General features: G+C 35.2%; 1 protein-coding gene across 1 annotated transcript in view; it reads right to left on the bottom strand.

Moving 5' to 3' along the window:
* The window catches only part of LOC135081439 (aryl hydrocarbon receptor), a 173216-nt gene that overhangs the window by 62239 nt on the left and 90441 nt on the right, over positions 1-20536 (bottom strand). The window contains exon 2 of the mRNA XM_063976123.1: positions 17498-17688. The gene's annotated coding sequence lies outside the window, so the exon portion shown is untranslated. The remainder of the gene's footprint in view (positions 1-17497; positions 17689-20536) is intronic.

The following is a 20536-nucleotide window of genomic DNA, read 5'->3' as shown; positions in this document are numbered from 1 at the left end:
GGCGGCCCGCGACTTCGTACGCGTGGATCCCGTTTTACCCCCTTCATCTATCTTACGCGGTTTAGTTTTTTTCATACAAATGTTTTTTTCCACTAACTCTCGTTCCCGTGAGAATTTTGCAATATCCCGTTGTAACTAAGCTTTAAGTTTACTAAGGTGCATGCCAAACCTGCATGCCAAATTTCAAGCATCTAACTTAAGCGGTTTAGATTTTTCATACAAAAGAATTTTCCCACTAATTCCCATTCCCGTGGGAATTCCTAAGTATACTATAACCTGCCCAGGAGTATGAATAATAATTGTACCAAGTTTCGTTAAAATCCGTCGAGTAGTTTTTGTTTCTATAAGGAACATACAGACAGACAGACAGACAAAAATTTTACTGATTGCATTTTTGGCATCAGTATCGATCACTAATCACCCCCTGATAGGCCAATTCTGTACATGAAATATATTTTCAAAATAACTCTCTACAGATTTATTATAAGTATAGATATCGTGGTAATTTGTCACACATTCAATGTGTAAATATTCAGCCGAATAACACATTTTAAGTAAGGTATTACTTAATACTTGCATGCATACATGCTATGGCCTAATTTGATATCCAAACTCTACCGGTTCCAGAATATCTCCCTACATTTGCCATTTTTAATTCAGTGTATTTTTTGCAGCCGTAATGAAATGATAAATTATATCAACTAAACCATAAAGTATAACTTGACATATATTTTACAGTATGACATCGGAATACACGTTTTTGTTAGAATATTGTATGTATTATAAATACATAAAACAGTTTAGCTTGATATAATGTTATCCACACCTCACGTGTCTCTAAATAAATAGAACAAATCATCTTATTAAATAAATAAATTTTAATACTTTAAAATTATTAAGACAATAATGATAGATAGAGATCGATAGTCGAAGAGATTTTTTAAATTGCTACTTTATCTTTTAGAATATCCAAGAAATTATTCTGCTATTTCAATAAAAATATACAATTTTGTATGATAAATTAGTTCCAAACTCGGAATATACACACAAATCACTTTAATTTCGCATATTCGCTAATTAAAATCTCATTTAGTTACTTTCTTCAATTAATCAATTCCGAGCGGGCATTGGACGATCAATCTTACTTTTGTTTGGATATTATTACAGTATTATAGTTTCGTTAGAACTAGTCAACTAAAGTGGTCTATTCTAAAACATTTTTTGCTTTTATCTAGAGGCAGGCATTCGTTTCATTGCGATAGGTTTTTACAATTTCATGTACCGCAAGTTGTCTATCTCTCTCGCTCAGCCAGGAATGGTAGCAGGAATATGAGAGATGGAAACGTAGCTGTGATGCGTTTTCAGGTGCGACAGAATCTAATGTTAGTTGAAGTCTTTTGGGACTTGAAAGAAATCGGTGTAAATAACATAAATGTACTTACTATATAGTTGTTCATTTAACTGCGATCAAACCATCGGCTGATAAGAGGTCTGTACTTTATTCTAAGGGGACTCTTAGAAAGATCAAAATCTAAGCCCGAAGTAGTAAATGAAATAAAAATCTCTAACAAACCACTTATAAGTGAAGATATAAGTCATAATAAGCCATCACTGGTCAGTTGAAGTCTCCTATAAGAAATTCATGATAAAAGTAGTAAGAAGGCGCTGGATGCAGGCCGCTACCAACCGTGCTATGTGGAAGTCATTGGGGGAGGCCTATGTTCAGCAGTGGACGTCCTGTGGCTGAAATAATGATGATGATGTCTTTTCCAAGATCTGAAAAATCGTGAGTAATTTTCAGCTAGACCGTAGTCCGTACATAGTATTCGGCCCCAAGCCTAATGTCTACAAAGCGGTCGCTGTTTCTGTCTGTTTGTGAAGCGTGCCCGCACAAACAGGTTCCATTCCAAAATATTTACGAAAATATTGCTCACAATTTGGTTATAATAAAATTTTCCGAGGCGGGGTGGAATGTGGTGGAATGCACGGAGCGGTTGACACCACCCTTTTAGTTTAAATTGTTTTGTTGGTCTTTAATAATTGTATTATTTTTTAAGTTGTGTTTTATGGAGTTCACATTTTTATTTAATAAAAATGTTTTTATTGCTTTAAAAATGTAAAAACCCAACTACGACAAAAAACGACGCTGAAAAAGTATAAAACAAGATTTTCAGAATACTGAACTGAACAAAGTTGCTAATATATTATGTAGTTGCATAGTAATTTTCATGTTTGGAAAACCGCAGTCACACGTTGTCAAAGTGCTACGGTAGGTAGGTACTCGTATATGTAACGTGTGACTACGCCTTTCCAAACATGAAAATTACTATGCAACTACATAATATATTAGCAACTTTGTTCAGTTTAGTATTCTGAAAATCTTGTTTTATACTTTTTCAGCGTCGTTTTTTGTCGTAGTTGGGTTTTAGTTTTTTTTACTTTTTATTATTTGTACTATTTTGGTGATAAAGTGTATTTGTGACGCATAATATTATTACCAAAAGTTAAATTGATGAACTAATAAGTAGTAAAGAAGCTATGAACGCATAGATGTGAATTATATGCAATCAGCCCATGAATACAGGTAAAGTCACAAGCAAATGCTAATAATATATATATATTCAAAATGTACAAGTAAAGCGCTTTCAAATGATACCAAACACGGCATATTTATCTTAACTTTATTTTTTAACTCTGTATGTTTTGTCCGCTAGAGGGCGCCACATTAGATTTTGTGAAACCCCATGTAGCCTATAACCAGCGGACAATTAAGACGCTTCTAATGATATGTCATTTGTCGAATTCTGATAAGTAGTTTAGAAGTTACGAGGGTACACATGAACATACATACATACATACATACATAGCCTGTCAAAATCATAACCCTCCTTTTGCTTTGCCGTAGTCGGGTAAAAATGGTGTATTGAACACGTGCATAAATACAGTCATGACCTAGGTAGCAGTAGAAATAGCAGTTCACGGTGGATTGAATGAACCATAATAAATGAGACTTACTAGTGGTTTTCCTGTCACTAAAAACGTCAGTCAGCAGTCTTGTCAACTAAAAATAATATTACTTCTTTATCCATTTTTAAAAACACAAAATTAGCTGAAAATGGAACGGGTACGAATGATTTATAGGAAGACGACCTGTATTTACGTAAAAAGCCATTTACATACCTACCTATCAATTCTACAGAACATTAAAATTATTACGATGATGGTTCCATTCAAGTATCGTTTCATCGGTTGTTATTGAAAGCGTGTAATATATTCATTAAAAAAATGATCAGAATTGAAAAGAAACGATCGTGTCGTAATCACATAAATACGCTCAATATTATATTGTTTAATTTAGCTGTTAGCACTTACTTTCTAGTCATTTAAAATTAAGACAGTATTTTTTCCGGTCGATTTGAGTTTACCTAACTAGAACCAGTATTAATCAAGTAACTTCTGATGTAGACTTGAGTTTTTGTTCTTTTTCTGATGTAAGAGAACTTACATTGTGTATAAAAATCTTAAAAGTATAGTCGGCATGAATACACGATGACAGTCTTGGAGAATATCCCTATTTTTATGATTGGAAAGTGAAATAATTTTGAGATAATCGATGACACTTTTTAAAGTTCAAATTTATTTATTATAGGCGCGAACTTCATGTGTAACGCATTAGAAACTCTTATGGTGTTGCCTGTATGGGTAGTGATCGCCTCTTATCAACTAACCCACAAGCTCGTTTGCCCCTTAGATTGTAACATCAGATACGATTGCGGTTAAACCTGCCTTAATCTGCATAAAAAATAATCCATTTTAAAAATGATCAATTTTTAAAATTATCACAAATTATCTGCAATGAAAAATGGTTTTATCAGCTCTACACAAATATTTTCACTTTCACAGGCCAAGTCGGGTCAGTACCGAAACTTGGTCACGCAATCGTGCCATTAAGGGTTGTTCCCCCCTCCCCCCTCGCCATCCCCCTCCTAGGAGACGGCGAAATTCACAAACTACCCTAAGTAATTTCAGTATATACGAGGGGTGCGTTCTACCCTATTGGTCGGATGACTTTGGAAAGATTTTTTATTGTGCCAATGCGCAGTTTCACCACTGATTTTTTTCGATAACGGGATATAAAAAGGGAATTATCATAATTTGTGAATGTCATTTTAGAAGTTTTATTGGATGGGGTGAAGAATGGGGTATGGTTTTGTTGTCGTGTGCACTTTGCTGTGTGGAAGGCGAACTTTTATTGTCAGGGCCAAACATAGCAGTAGTCATTCAAAATGTTTGCTGGTATGTATGTACGAATACTACAAACAAGTAGTGTTTTTTTTAAGTTCTGAAAAAATCTTACAGATCATTACATAACATTTAATAAGTATTGTCTGATCATAAGATCGTTCAAAACAATATATTAAATACAGTATTTCAAGTGGTCGTGATCTGGCTCATTTTATAGGCTACCTACTTGCATTGTTTAACTACTCGTATGTTTAGCCATCAAGTTAGCAAATGTAATTTAGATTAACCTCAGATTATCTGATACAGAAAACACAATAAATAATTATTAGACCACAGATTTTCTTCAGCAATTATTCGCCGATAATTATGCATTGCATTGTCTATACCCACCCCATACGTCTTAGTAAAAACTTAAATAAATAATCACTATAATAAGCATTTTATACGTAAAATAAAATGAAAAAGGCTTCAACCCAACTCGACTAAAGCTCACAACAATGTAGAAAGCCTATGACGCGTTAACAAAGACCTATTTATATTTCATAAGTGGCTAGGGCGGGCGGCCGCGTAGGGCGGCGCGCTATACCCACTGTGTATAGCTTCATTCAAGCTTTTTATACGAAAAATATTTTTATTCGCACCATTAGGGACACTTAGATAGCAAAAAGTGTAAAGAATTTTACTTTGTATTATGTAAAAACTATATTAAACTACAAGAAGGATTTATAGGAAACATTATTTTCTGAATGTTATTGAAACGCTGTTGGTCTGTAAATACTATTATTTTTATATACTGTTATACATTGTAAATCAACGTCATTGTTATAAAATTTAAGCAGCACTTATAATTAATTAATTACACAACTTGTTAACCACACTATGCGTGGCGTTATTTTGTGTGACATCATACCAAAGACTATGGTTTCTTCATCATCATTTCAGCCACAGGACGTCCACTGCTGAACATAGGCCTCCCCCAATGATTTCCACATTGAACAGTTCGTAGCGGCCTGCATCCAGCGCCTTTCTGCTACCTTTATGAGGTCGTTCGCATCTTTCAAGTAGTTATAATGTACGTGATTTTTCAACAACAATGTAGAGTCTGGTGTGTTAGTGACTGTACAGTAACATGCAAAATTTTTTGCTGTAAAAAAACCTTTTTATCACTACTAAAGATGCTACAGTATTTAGCTTGATAAGCAATCTTTAATTCGATATTTTATGAGAGATCGCTCGTTCGATCGTACCCACACCTCACGTACTTAAGTGACCAAATTGCTTTTATTAATTCACTCTATCAGCTCTCGGTCATGATTTTAAAAACAATTACCGCCGATAAGGCGCTGTTCGATTTGACAAATTAGTGGTTTTTACCCACGGAGTTTCATGAAAAACAATATTCTCTGATAAGGACTGTAATCCATCAATGTTCCCATAACTTAGGTGTAGTGATGTGTGGGTATCGAGAAATCATTAGTCTTTTGTCGATAGTCGATGTTAAAGTTAAAATGTGTCATAAAGCGTTCACTATGGTAGTGATATAGTACTCGTAACTACCTAAAATATTTTTGTCTAAAATCTATCTTATTTTTATGTTTTGTAATATTTCCTTTTTGATATTTCATATTTTTTAATATTAAGAAAATAATCTTTCCATCGACCTCGTTTAAAAGTAAATGCTAGATAGCGTCTAAATGTCCAGTAAGTATTTCCTAGCCAGAAAAAACTTTGTCACTTTTGTTTACTAACCATTACATTATACATTGAAATATGTAACTTAGGTAAAGAACAAGAATTAAAAAATACCTGAGCTTTAAATTTTTGTAGGTTAGAAATATCGACTTATTTCATCGAGACGCAAAACCGTCACTTTTGTGCATCACTAGTTGCAAGGGAAAATGGGTTTTACATGTGGCTTAATTTGATGTTGATGGTGCGCACGCGGCCTTAAATAGAATTTTACTGGCGCCATTTTTTAATTACAGGATTGATTAAAAATTAATCGCGCGGGAATTCTTGGCCGTTGCAAGTTGCATCATTGATCCATTTGTTCTTAATTAATTGATAAAATATTTTGTAGCTTTTAAACAAGAAAGTTTATAGTAGTTAGTGTTGATTGTAACATCGAAGGTTGGTAGCCAGATGTCAGATTTTGATTTGTTTGAAATGTCACTCAAAAGTAAAACCTCACTGTATTAGATAAGTAGGCTTAGATAGGTATTACGAGTATTTAGGTTATTTAACCGTCAATCAATTCTTGAAAATAAATTCATTGCTATTATTATGTGCCATAGTCGTGTCTCATAGCAACCGGACCTCTGAAATAGAAACTTATATCCAACAAATAGACCCAAACAGGAATCGAAACTAGAACTTTAGCGGTAAGTGATCCGCGATTCTACCAATAAGCCATCGGGCATCAAGCCTAAAGATTCTTACTGTTACTCTTAGGTTTTCAGACATCGCATATTAATTTTCATTAGAAAACTATTCAACAAATCTAATATAAAAGCTTTTTGACTCCCCCTTATCAAATCAATTATGTATTAGTGGCAGCCTTACGCTGACTCACCAAGGCAGATTAGCTTTTAATGCCTTTTTTATAAAGTATAATTTTGTTTATTACTTACTTACCAAGCTCATTAATTATTTAGACCCTTATCGCATAGCTAATAAGGTCAATGTTGCTTTGACAAAAGCGCAGTTCGGTTAATAAATATTGCTAAGCCAGCATAATTAGTGGTTCTGAAATGTTTTCTATTATTTTAACCTTCGTTAAAATGAATATTGTATGGTATTAAATTGATGGAGATACAGATTTTTTTAAAAAATTGCAAAATACAGGTTGTCTAATAACAAACTTTTATTCAACTTCTGTATGTTAGGTTAGCTAATGCTTAAAAATACTAATTTCATCGCTTTCCACCTCAGACCTGTTGTAAAACTTAGCCTCAGTTGTACCACCATAACTTTTACCGTAACTATAACTGTAACAGGTGCTTTTGTATGGAGTTTGAACTTTTGATACCTAAAGTTTAGCCTTATTGTTTTGGTTTATCTATCAGATATATTCCTATCAGTGCTATCAATGATTAAAAATATGTTGTACTAAAATTATGCAATTTTCTTTTTAGGTGTTTGTCCAGAGTCAAGAGAGGTGACAACGCCTCTACTTCTGCTGATTAAAAGTAAGCTCCAAATATTGTACAGAATTACTAACTTTTGCCCGGGGGAAGCCCCTGTGGAAATAACTCTATACAAATGAACGTTCTTTCAAACCAGTAAACGAATTATTTGTTTTTCTCTGGGATTAAATAATCTTTATAGGTACCAAGAGAGAAATAGAATGAGCTACTTTCGCACATGTAACATCAATTTTCTTTTTATATTTAGTATCTAAGAAGTATATGTATAATAGTACAGTATACAGGGTGTCCCGTAATGTAACGTCAAGCCGGAACTGGGTGTTGAGGCAAGTTGTGCTGGTTATCAGAAAAATATTAAAAAAAATCTATGTGGCATATTTTAAAAATAATAGGCATTTAAAAAAAATCTAAAAATTCTACTCCAGGTGACGGTCCTTTTGCTCGTGTTGCCACAAATCTTCACTTTTTCCAAATTTTTTTTGTTATGTAACCCTGAATAATGCTTCTCTAAATTGTTATCAAAATTACAAAACCAGCTGCTCCAGCTTGGATGAAAAAAATACATTATTCCCAAAAAAAATTTCAAAATAAAAATTTTGCCTAGTTTAAACTGACTGTACTGAAAAAAAAATGTACTACGCGAGTGTGGCAAGTGACGTCATATTTTGGCGCATTTAGTAAGGATTTCAAAATGGTATAACACTTGGTAAATTTTTGCTGTAATTGTCGACAATTTTTGTTTTTTTGGAAATAGTCCCGTTTTTAACTTTATCTACCTTGGTTAAAAATTATTATTCTAATGTGCCCAAAATTCAAGTTTCTGTGACTGACTACCGTACAGTCAGTCACAGATACTTTTGTCACCATGACAGTAATTAGTAGTTGACATACTGTGACAAAAGTCACCCGTGCGCGCGCGCCTTTACTACCTGCTCTGCCTGCACTTGTACTTGGTAACAGGGATAATAAGGATATGAAGTTTCGGTTATGGATACGGTTACGGATATTAGAATAATATTACACCGGTTTCGGTTACGGTCACGGATATGAAATCATTTCAGATTATCCGAAAGTCTCGGATAATTTCGGTTACGGAATTATTAGAATTTCAAAAATGTAGGTATAATTCAAATAGCAAGATGCTGCGTGAGCGTGACCCACATAGCTACTTTATGTACCAACTAAGACGACACCTATGTATGATAAAGGTAAAACAGGCTGGCATATTAGATGGTGCCAGCGAATGCCAGACAAGTTGGTAACAAATATTAATATTTAAGGTACAATTCCAAGACGGGTCGCAGACCGCAAACTGCAACCGCAAACTGCAAAACTATGAAATCGGCAGCGCGGCATTGCAGCTGCGGCGTGTATACTGCAGATTTCATAGAGTTTTGCAGTTTGGCCTTTATCTGAAACTATCCGTAACTTTTGAATCAGTTTCGGTTACGGTTATGGACATTTTTTTATTTCGGATATCCGATAGTTTCGGTTACGGTAACGGATATCCATAACATCCCTGCTTGGTAAGATGGCCCTCTCCGTCCCGCTCATACCTTTTAAAATGTCTTCTCCACCTCACTTAAGCCAGAAACTTGCATTTTGGGTACATTAGAATAATATTTTTAACCAAGGTAGATAAAGTTAAAAACGGGATTATTTCCAATAAACAAAAATTGTCGACAATTACAGCAAGATTTTACAAAGTGTTATACCATTTTGGAATCCTTACTAAATGCGCCAAATTATGACGTCACTTGCCACACTCGCGTAGTACATTTTTTTTTCAGTACAGTCAGTTTAAACTAGGCAAAATTTTTATTTTGAAATTTTTTTTGGGAATAATGTATTTTTTTCATCCAAGCTGGAGCAGCTGGTTTTGTAATTTTGATAACAATTTAGAGAAGCATTATTCAGGGTTACATAACAAAAAAAAAATTTGGAAAAAGTGAAGATTTGTGGCAACACGACTAAAAGGACCGTCTCCTGGAGTAGAATTTTTTGATTTTTTTTAAATGCCTATTATTTTTAAAATATGCCACATAGATTTTTTTTTATATTTTTCTGATAACCAGCACAACTTGCCTCAACACCCAGTTCCGGCTTGACGTTACATTACGGGACACCCTGTATTTACATAATATTACCTACTATCATGTTGCGTCGAAGAAAACAAACAAAAGTACATACTACTTTATATACGGAAGTGATTCAAACCCCACAGCTATTAATAAAACTGGTATACAGGGTGTACCGATTTCCCATCAATAAGGCCAGCTCGGAATTAGCATAGGATCGATATGCTTTCTTCCGGACCGTACCACGCCGCGATGGCTGTTTACTTTATACAGGGTTACTACGGAAAAACTTTTATTAAAATAAAAAACTTGGTGCAAGTTTTAATTTATGGGTAAGTCAAAGAAATAAAGAAATGTTGGTTTTGAAGATTTGTAAGAAACTTGTAAGTTTAATTAGGGATGTATTGCTTATTTTAATGAACAATAAAGTGAATGCATATTTTTTAACGGATCGACTAAAAAAATACAAGCAATAGGAAAAAATATGTAAATAACGTTGGTAATATTTTAATTAACCTAACTGTTTAACCAGTGCCCCCACCAAGTCGAGCAAAAAAGCGGCACGGTCGTACCATCCTTTTCTCGAAGCAATTCAGGCCATTTTCGACTGCCTGTAACTTCGTTGTGGATAAAACTAGAAGGCTGAATTTTCATTAGCTATGCAGGCATTGTAAAGACACGGTATATTTAAAATTTCATTCAATTTGAACCAGTAGTTTAAGAATTATAACGGGTCAAAGTTACTTAATTTTGTCACTCACTGACTCACTGACTCACCGATCATCAAAACTCTAAGGCACTTCTAGCAGACCTAGAAGCTTCAAATTTGGAATATAAGTAGTGTTTGGTGTATGAATCAAGGAAAAACTGAAATATTTGGGGGCACGGTAGTGCAACCGCCAAGTCGAGTAAAATTTTTCAATTTCGGTCCAGTTTTCTAGATACATAACTGCTGTCTACAAAATACAAAAAGAAATGAGATCCCATCAAAAACAATACTTGTCAAAAAAACCAAGTCTCGCAACTCAGTTGTTCTACGGTAAAAAGTTGTGAGATCCATGTAATACCAAGTCCAGGCCAGGAAATCTTTAACGTTTTACATAAATATATTGACTTGGCCATCGCGTGAAAACACGTGTAAATTAAATTATTTAGTGCGATGGCCAAGTCAATATATTTATGTAAAACGTTAAAGATTTCCTGCCCTGGTCTTGGTATTACATGGATCTCTCAACTTTTTACCGTAGAACAACTGAGTTGCGAGACTTGGTTTTTTTGACAAGTATTGTTTTTGATGGGATTTTAATTAACCTAACTGTTTAACTATTAGATTCAGAAATACAGAAGGCCTGTATCAATTCCCCACCGAGCAGTTATTTTCAAATTGTCTTTAATCACCATTATAACCAACATTTTGAATCTTTACAATGAGGATCATTTCGATTTTTAGCTGTGAATGCAGATTTATAGGGCTAAGAAATCCTTAATACACAGTGCAAAAATTTTTGTTCTACGACAAAAATTTACGAAGTTATGGCCAAATTACTAAAAAAGTTCACTGACCGCCCGGCGCGGGGACGATGACGTCATTATATCCGATCCGAACGCTGCCGGCGTACTGCGTGGATAGAAAATATTTTTTTCTAGCCAAATTATCAGTTTTAGAGAAAAACTTGTAATGACATTTATTCATCAGAATAAAGTAAGCTATCGATAGGTAATTTTTAAAAATGGAAATTGTGAAAAATAACGCAAAAAATCCATACGCTCATACGATTCAATGGCACGCAGAGACGCGATTGGGGTCTCCGCGGTGGTATATTTGGCGATTTATTCAAATAAAGTGTACATAAGTGTTGTTAGAGTCATATCTTCTTCCAAATAAAGTATAAAAATGTATAAGTATTAATTTATTTACTTCTAACAATAAGGTATAACTTCTAACAATAAGACATTGCTATGAAAATCATTTCGATGTACACTTAATAGTTAATACCTACCTGTTATTTAGTTTTTCTGAGTTAAACCTACGCACCTACCTATCTATTCGCCGTTCCCATGGGCGGGCCAGCTGCTGCAGGAAAGGACAGCCGCTCTGTGCTGGAAATCTATTTAATCTTAGCCTAGAAGCTGGGTATGACTACCCCGCCCCTCTCCTCTCCCCAGGTCATAAGCTGGGCATGACTTCCCCCTCGGCCAGAAGTTGGGTATGATTTTACCCCCAGGCCATAAGCATAAGCTGGATATGACTCCCCTTCGGCCAGAAGCTGGGTATGACACCCCCCCCCCCATGCCAGAAATGCCAGAAACTGGGTATGACTTGACCCCCCCCCCCTCCCCCAGGCCATAAGCTGGGTAAGGCTGGCCCCTCCCCCCAGCCCTAGAAACTGGTTATGACTTGACCCCTCCCCCCCCCCCTCTCCCCAAGCCAGAAGCTGGGTAAGGCTAGCCCCTTCCCCCAGTCCATGAGCATAAGCTAGGTATGACTCCCCCTCGGCCGGAAGCTGGGTATTACTTACCCCCCCCCCCCCAGGCCAGAAACTGGGTATGACTTGCCTCTCCCCCCTCCCACCAAGGCCAGAAGCTGGGTAAGGCTTGCCCCTCCCCCCAGGCTATAAGCTGGGTATGACTTATCCCCCCCCCCAGGCCAGAAACTGGGTATTAGCATCATATTATGTATTATGTTCAATACAAACAATCATTAAGTTACACTCACCCCAACCGCGTCTCCGCATTGCATCGAATCCTATGAAAATGTGGTTTTTGGACATAGCAATACTTATTTTTCACAATTTTTATTTTTAAAAATTACTGGTCGATAGGTTACTTTATTTTGAAGAATAAATGTTATTAAAAGTTTTTTTCTAAAACTGATAGTTTAGCCGGAAAAAAATATTTTCCATCCCAATAGTACGGCGGCTGCGCTCGATTCGGATATAATGACGTCACGCGGCCTTGCGTACGTTGACTATTAGCGGCAAAAACGGCCTATATTTATTACTTAATATCTTCGTAAGTAATGGTCCGATTTGGATAATTCAAAAAGATATATCTTTCTTATGTCTTAAAGATTAACGTAGATACTAGTTTTATTGAATTTTCTACAACAGTACTGATCCTCATTACCCTGTATGAAATTCTAAAAAAAGAAAGCGTTTTTGACAGCCCTGGGCGTAAGGTAAGCGCACACCGCTATGTGCCTTACGATCGCTTGTATTTCAGGGGAACTTACTCGTATTATACTGTCATCAATCAAAACTTTTCCTTGCTTGTGTTTGTAGTTTAATTAATTTGATTTGTGAACATTTGTTTTGAAAGTAAGATACGGGCTTGTAAAAATACCTATAATGTTGATTGTCATTTGTTTTTGTTGCCTTTATTAACTGGCTTTTACCACTGACTTTGTCTGCGTTGAAGCGATAAAAAGTGTTACATACATTGTAAAGTTTCCAGAAAATCCGTTTGGAAGATCTGAGATTATGTGACGGAGTAACAAACATTCATCTTTCGACTTATAAAAATGCAAGATAAAATTGTGTTCCTGACACTTAAAGACGTTTTTTTTTAACCAAAAAGGAACAGCTGTGTCTGGGACAGGTGTTCTTCTCTCTGTCCAGAAAGAAGAATATTAAAAACAGATTTTTTTATCAAAAACTCGGACAAAATCGCGGGTAAAACTTAAGCAAATACAACATCATCTCCCGCCCCAGTAACCAAATTTACCTTAAATCAACTCGCAGAACAAATCAACATATAATTGGGCGCGTAAATCGAAGGCATTTTGCATACGTCGGCTACTAAGTGCATATATCACTAAATGAGTTATTAATGTAGCATATAATTTTATGCCGCGAAGGCAGAGGAATAAAAATCGGTGGGGGGCGATGGTTTATAGTGCAGGGACTGGAGTCGGCAGGTTCGGGTACTGTCGGTGACAAAATATATTGGGATGAGTGTTTTATACAGTAAACTTTTACTTGATTTGATCACAGATTTAAAAGCCTAGCTAGTTTATATTCCAGACTTTGTGAGATGATTGTATTTTCTCTAGTAAAAGGTTCAAAGTTAATTGAGTTCCACTATTTTCTCAGCATCAGCAACAGATAATACTCGTATGTTATCCCAAAATCAAATTACAACTGTTTTTAACCGACTTCAAAAAAGGGGGAGGTTTTTTGAGTAGTTGATTTTAAATTAATATCTTGGGTGAAGAAAGTAACTAGTTCTAGTTGTAGATGTTTTTAAATGATTTAAAAATTACAAAGGAATCAAATCGATATCATAGGAAACAATTAATAAAAATATATATTGTAAATCACGTACCTACATTACTTCAGAAAAGTTTTAGCTATACATTTATCTTTGGAAAATAATTTCCCAAAAAGCTTTTTCAACTTAACACTTCTCTCCCTACCAGTACATTAAAAAAGTCGATATTTCTAATTAAATCGATTGTTGAAGCATCGATTACAGGTCGCCGGATCGGTGCCGAATCGGGCGGCGCCGCGGGGCTCCGGAACCGGCGCGGTTAAAATGCGCAGTACCGGTAGCCGTGAGTTATTGAGTTTCATAGAACCGTGAGTTATCGGTCGGTTGAGAGTTGTCGGTTTGTCGCTGAATATTGATTTATTGATGATGGTGATGCAAGGTGTTGGGAGGAGCTTCTGGTCAGCAGCGGACATTTTGTAGTTTTGGTACAGTTGACAGGCATATCAACTAAGTACCATTTTTTTCAATTTCTTCAAATTGATTTGGTATGAAGCACACAAAGTTCAAATTTATTAGTCCTCATCAACATCATCATCATTTCAGCCATAGGACGTCCACTGTTGAATATAGGCCTCCTCCAATGATTTCCATACTGATCGGTTTGTAGCGGCATGCGTCCACCAGTCTAATCTTACATTATTTCAAATACAAAATTTCTATCATTTCACTAATCGTTTACCATTCAATGTGTGTTGTTTTATGGTGGCATTATTCTAGAAATTAGCAGTTTTGAGAATATGTAGTTCTCAATTTTTTCATCAAAATTATTTTCTCTTTTATTCACAGGTCTCGTTTCACTCTACGAAAATGCGATAAATTATTTAATCATTAATTTCTTCCCTTTCTAATTCTGACAGATAAATGACAGCATATCAAGCTGAAGACTGACATCTATGTACTTGTAATACGTGTAATTTTACAACAATCGTACTAATATTATAAATGCGAAAGTTTGTATGAATGTCTGGATGTTTGGATGTTAACATGTTTGTTACTCTTTCACGCAAAAACTACTGAACGGATTTTGATGAAACTTTACAGTATTATTGTTTATAACCCAAAATAACATAAAGGCAATTTATGACGATATGAGACAAACTAAATTACACGCGGGTGAAGCCGCGGGCTAAAGCTAGTCTTGTATATTATCTTGCTTCAGACTCTACCAAACCAACCTTCCTACTCCATGTAATAGTATTATTAACGCCGTTTTTGTTTGCATACAAAGCTCGATACAATCTAAGCATTCGGTTGCAACTCGTGACCGCGCGCCGGTCTAATTCACGTCACTACAGCTATGGCGTCGTAAGTTGCGCGCGCGCAGATTTGTTTTGCAGCTTCCGATTCAATGGTTTACAAGTGATAGTAAAGGGTGTTGGATTGTTGATAAAAGGCACCCATTGAAAATCAGTGTCTTTTGGCAGTTACACTGTCAAGGTGACCTTTTTGGCAACTTTAACGTTTCATTTTTTTAAATTAATTACGTAATGTATGTTGTTGCCAAATAAAATTATTTTCTGTCTTTCTTTCTTTATAAGACAAGAGTGAGGCACTGGTCTGTAAAGGAGATGAGCACTTATTAAGTTAAATTAAAAAGTCATCAAGTTCACTGCTAATAATACAAATTGCTAATAATCTTTAAAAAAAATATGTTCTACCATGTTCTACTGCTGGATGTAGGTAAAGCTCCCAAAGAGAGCCCAATCTAAATCATGTCATGTGAGCTTAAATAGAACACTTATACAAACAAAAAACCTTAAAATCATTGTCTTAATTCTCGAGCCGGACACCAAATTAATTAATTTGCCTAAAGTTAAAAAGCTATGAAAAAATACATTGTTAATAAAAAAAATATTACATCTCGTTCTTTCACTATTTTGTAATTTATATCGATTTACACGCTTTAAACCGATTATTACTGATAGAGTATCTCATGAATAAAATTAGTTATCCGGCCCAACCAACCTTTGCGGTTAATTGAAAATTCTAAATTAACTTTGAATAACTATGTCCTTCTCTCGCCAATCATACGATCACTCGATAACCCTAACCGAACACTCACATCAACCAACATATCGATTACAACTCGCCAGAATCGAGCCTGCGCGCACGCATTTATTAATACACGTTGTACTACGTAATAAAATTGGCTGACAGCATTAAATACTTGTCCCTGGACTCATTCGTAAGTAATCGAATACATCGGTATGCATCGCATCGATTCTTAGACCGATTTTAATCGTTTTGTATTCGATGCGAGATTAAAGTTGTAAACTAAGAATTCCTTGGCCACTATCACAGCTAAGAGAGAACGGTTATCATCTTAGGATACAGATCAAACTTGCAAATAAATGAAGTAAGCTTTTAATGAATTTTTGTACATAGATATTATTAATTAGACAATATTTTTATAGAGTTTCACCTATTTTCTTTCTAAATTAAATTAAAAAAAATGTTTTTACGGTTCTTGATTGACAAGAAATTGACGTCAATATGTTTATCAATGGCTGTAACTTAAATGTAAAAAATTACTATTTGAATAATGACTGTATTTTTTTTCACATTAGTATCCAGACATACTACAAATACAAATATCATCAATTCTTGAAATATGACAGGATGATTATTTTATCTAAATTAAATAACACTAAAGGCTCTAAAGGCCCAATTTTCTCCTCATCAGCACTTTTATGTATGCTCTTTACTTCAAGAGAGTTCAACAATGACATCTCAAACCGACTGTACTGTAAACATAATATGCAGAAGCACCTACCTTATCACGGATAGCAACAAGAAAAATAGGCGTAGTTTGAAGTTAAAAATGATGTGACTGTTCAATCGTGTGCTGTGGTCCACACCCCGCCAGTCCGAGACGATTTGTTTAGAGAATGCGTTCAGTTGCTAATTCCTTATAATGTTTATTGCCCTCCTTTTGTTTGCGGAAGATAATTAGATTTGCTCAACAAACGCGTTCATAAGCAAGACAATAAAAACTTGCTCGAGGATAAATGAGGAATAAACTGTGGTTTTAACGTTCAGGGAGATGATAAATGAATTATTAATGGTCATTAATAGTTATTAATAGTATGCGAAGTAGTTTGTTATCGTTGACCGTAATAGGGCATTGGTAGGAAAAGAATAATGAATATTTTTCATTATCTATTATTTTCCGTAAATACAATGTTTGAACTGGTAGCAAAGTCTGAGTGTGATAGTAAATCTAAATAAAAAATAGGATAAACGCGCTACTTGTTTTTTATCCCGCTTATTGTTTCTTATGTACTGATTACTGTATAGTTAATATCAACATAACTCGATTTGCGCTAAAGAAATAACAGATACGAGTTTTCTAATAAATTATTAGCCAATTAAATACAATTTTTCAAAGATTTCATAAAAGTTTGCGAGATCCTAATGGTAAAGGAATTACTTTAAATTTTTTCTTTGCATATTTGTTTACTTAATTAAAAAAAAACTAATTTATTTTCAAACAGAAAAAAAATAATCAGTTAAAAATATGGGACAACCAAAAACATGGCTGAAAATCACCAAATATTAAAAAAAAAGTCGCTGAAAACAACTGAAGACCTATAAAAATTCATCACTATATCAGCTATGGACCTAACTTTGTCAATGTTATGACCGTTTTCACCATCAATTCCTATGAAAACAAAATTCCTGTTAAGTGTTACCATAGGGGTCACTTAAAAATTAGGGATTGATGGTGAAAACGGGCATTAGGCATCGAATATCACTTACCTTGAAAATAGCTCTTCGTCCTAAGGTAGCTGACGGATAGCCGCAGTATGGAGAGCCTGTCGAGCTTGCTGAGGATGTTCTGCTCGAAGGGTAGTAGGGAAGCCAAGGTGTCCAGTTCTGCGTTAAGGCGCTCTCGATGCCGCTTGCTGGGGTTGCTCTTGGTGACGCCGTCTTTGGATGGGGGCTTGATGCTGGAACAAGGGATATTAAATTTTAATATGCAAGAATTTTTATTCTTCAGGCATACAATAAGAATACCATCCATACCATCTTCGTTTCATTGTCATCATAATCTACAGGTCAGTCTCCACTGCAGGAGCACTCTTCACTCTTGTCAGACAGATTGGGGTGGCACAAGAAATAAGCTAGAGCGCAAGTTTAGCCCGTGGCAAATGTATCGTAGATTACAAACATATCTGTTGTCCATTTACAACCAGAATTTTAATAGTATCGATTTTTCCCAGAGTCCCTCAAAATTTAAAAAGCATATTTTAGACACTCTGCAAAGTGACCAAATTAAAATTAAGATAAATTAAATGAAAAAAAAAAACAGAACAAAATTAAAAATTAAAAGTCTGAACATAATATTAATTACTTCTTGGTGTTGAGCTACACCGCGTTTATAAGGTACCTACCTTAATTGTAATTGCCTCGCTCTATATTACATGGTTTCATATATCAATATGTGGATTACGTAGTGGGATGTGTTACCACATAAATAATACATAAGTCTAGTAGATAAGTTAATTTCTGTAACACATTTGTTTGTAATTCCTAAAATAAATAAATAAAATAAAATAAACATCTGACTACATTTTTGTTATGAAGTAGCTCCTGTCATTGTGTTTCACTTAATGATTGTCATTGTCCGTCCGTAACGAGATGATACAACTTTAATATTTAAGAACACCAAAAACTCTTGCCGAATTTCCAATAAGTAAGTTTGTTACTACCTTCAGGACTTCCTTTCCTAAATGTATTGAAATAGGATACATTAGGTAATCAATTGTTATAACAGATAGAGCTAAAGTCATATTTATCTCATAGTACCTATAGGCTCCAGTCTTTCTCTGAACTCCAACATTTCTGCTCTCATGAGTCAGAAGAGGTAATTCTAGACAAAACAGTCTGGCGCCGCTAGACAGTTTCGCAATACTACTTTATTTTAGATCACTCATTTATAAGAGCTATTTAGAATGACACATTACATAAGTTGACGGTAGCTGTTGAAGAATAAAGGCGGTTGCATACGGGTGATGAAATAGATATGATTTTGAACTAAAATCATACGAAAAACCAAGTTTTTTAATCGATTTCAACAGAAGGAGGAAGTTCTCAATTCGTTTAGTATATTTTTTATTTAATTGTTTTCAAATATCAAAAACCTGACTATTGAAGTCTTAGAATTTACAAAAAGCCACAAAATCTTACAAGAACCTCTCTAAGTAAAAGATAAGGATAAAACACATGGTCGTATTTTGTTAACATTTGAAATTAGTTACGCATTTTGTAACTAAAAACAGGTTTTCATAAAAGTTTATACGTGTATTGATTGAATTATTAGCTTTTTAAGTGATGAATGAGCTTGCTCTTGATAAGAATCTTGGTTGAAGGGTGCAGATGCGATCTAGGGCAGAGTGAGCTTGCCCAAAATATGGTTATCCATTCATACTAAAATTTAGGGTTGTATTCAGGACGATAGCGACGTAAACACACTTTTAGAAGAAAATAAAAGAAGTTTAAAATCTTAAACTGCCATGTTCCATTATAATACAGTCGTTTTGTCACTATGGCTATTGGCTATAGTAACACAGACGAAATGTCAACTTAATGCCGTCCACTGCTGAAAAAAGGCCTTCCCCTCGGATTTCCAAAACAATCGGTCCTGCGCTGCCTGCATCCAGGGTCTACCCGCAATATTAAGTCAAATCAAATCAAATCAAAATTATCTTTATTTGTTTAGACTAATTAAATTAGTACTTACAAATCGTCAAATGCTCTTAAGGAGCCTATAAATGTCTCATTATTTTTTTGCCCTACCTACCAGCAGCGCTTCGTGACAAACATTTGGCAAGTGCTGACTGAGAAGAAGCGCCCCAACAAACTCAGTCACCACTGTCTGCCGGTTTAAAAGTATAAAAAAGTAGGAAGTTACAATACATTCAGAAGCAAGTTACATATCACAGTAGATCATCGATTCACCTAGAGAGAGGCATGCTACGGTTTCCAGTCCGTAACTCCGTAAATAATGTGTTCGTGAACATTAATTTGTTCTCAGTTACAGAACAAAAGTAGTTATGTCATTTTATCTACTAAGGAAAACATACAAATCATTTTCGTAAGTCACTAACACTAGCGTTTGGTCAAACGTGCTGGTATATCAGGTCGGGTCACGTAACCCACTAGATCACGTCCCAAGACATGCAACGTACGTCATCAACTCCATTCACATGCCACCGAAATCGGTCATGCGTCTAGTCGCAGGGTCGCGCGATTAGTCGGTCGTCCGCGGCCGGCCTAACGTCTAACGAGTCCCAAGTCACGCGAGGAGACTTGTTAGCATAACGGATAAGGCTTGAGCTTGTTGCATTATTGTGCTTAGTTTTTTAACGAATTGTGCTTAGATTTTTTTTCGGGCGGCATAAATTTGGGGAGGCATTTGTGGTATGGAGTGGTTAGTTTTTAATGGGCGGTTTTTTTATGGTACAACGTTTTGTAGAGCGCTTTAGGGCTTTTAGTTAATTTTAAAATAATGCCCATGGTATTTTCTGAACGTTAAATTTTTCATATCGTCTTAAAGACCACACAACGTTTGATCACCGTTCTTTGCACTGCAGTGTAATGTCTTAACTTCAGTGCAAGTTCCTATTATTTCTTTCGCGTTTTATTTTAATGAATGTGCCCCAGGATAGTAAATTGCACCATTTATTAAAGACACCATTTCGCTTTCTCCTCATTTTAATTACTGTACAATGAATAAAATTATACGCTCTCCTCTACGAACAAGGGTATCTTGTACACATTGCAATTAAAACGAAT

Source organism: Ostrinia nubilalis, chromosome 20 (assembly GCF_963855985.1).
Source record: "Ostrinia nubilalis chromosome 20, ilOstNubi1.1, whole genome shotgun sequence".
NCBI lineage: Eukaryota > Metazoa > Arthropoda > Insecta > Lepidoptera > Crambidae > Ostrinia > Ostrinia nubilalis.
Note: the sequence above shows the minus strand (reverse complement) of the source record. Positions and strands in the feature narration are given on the sequence as shown.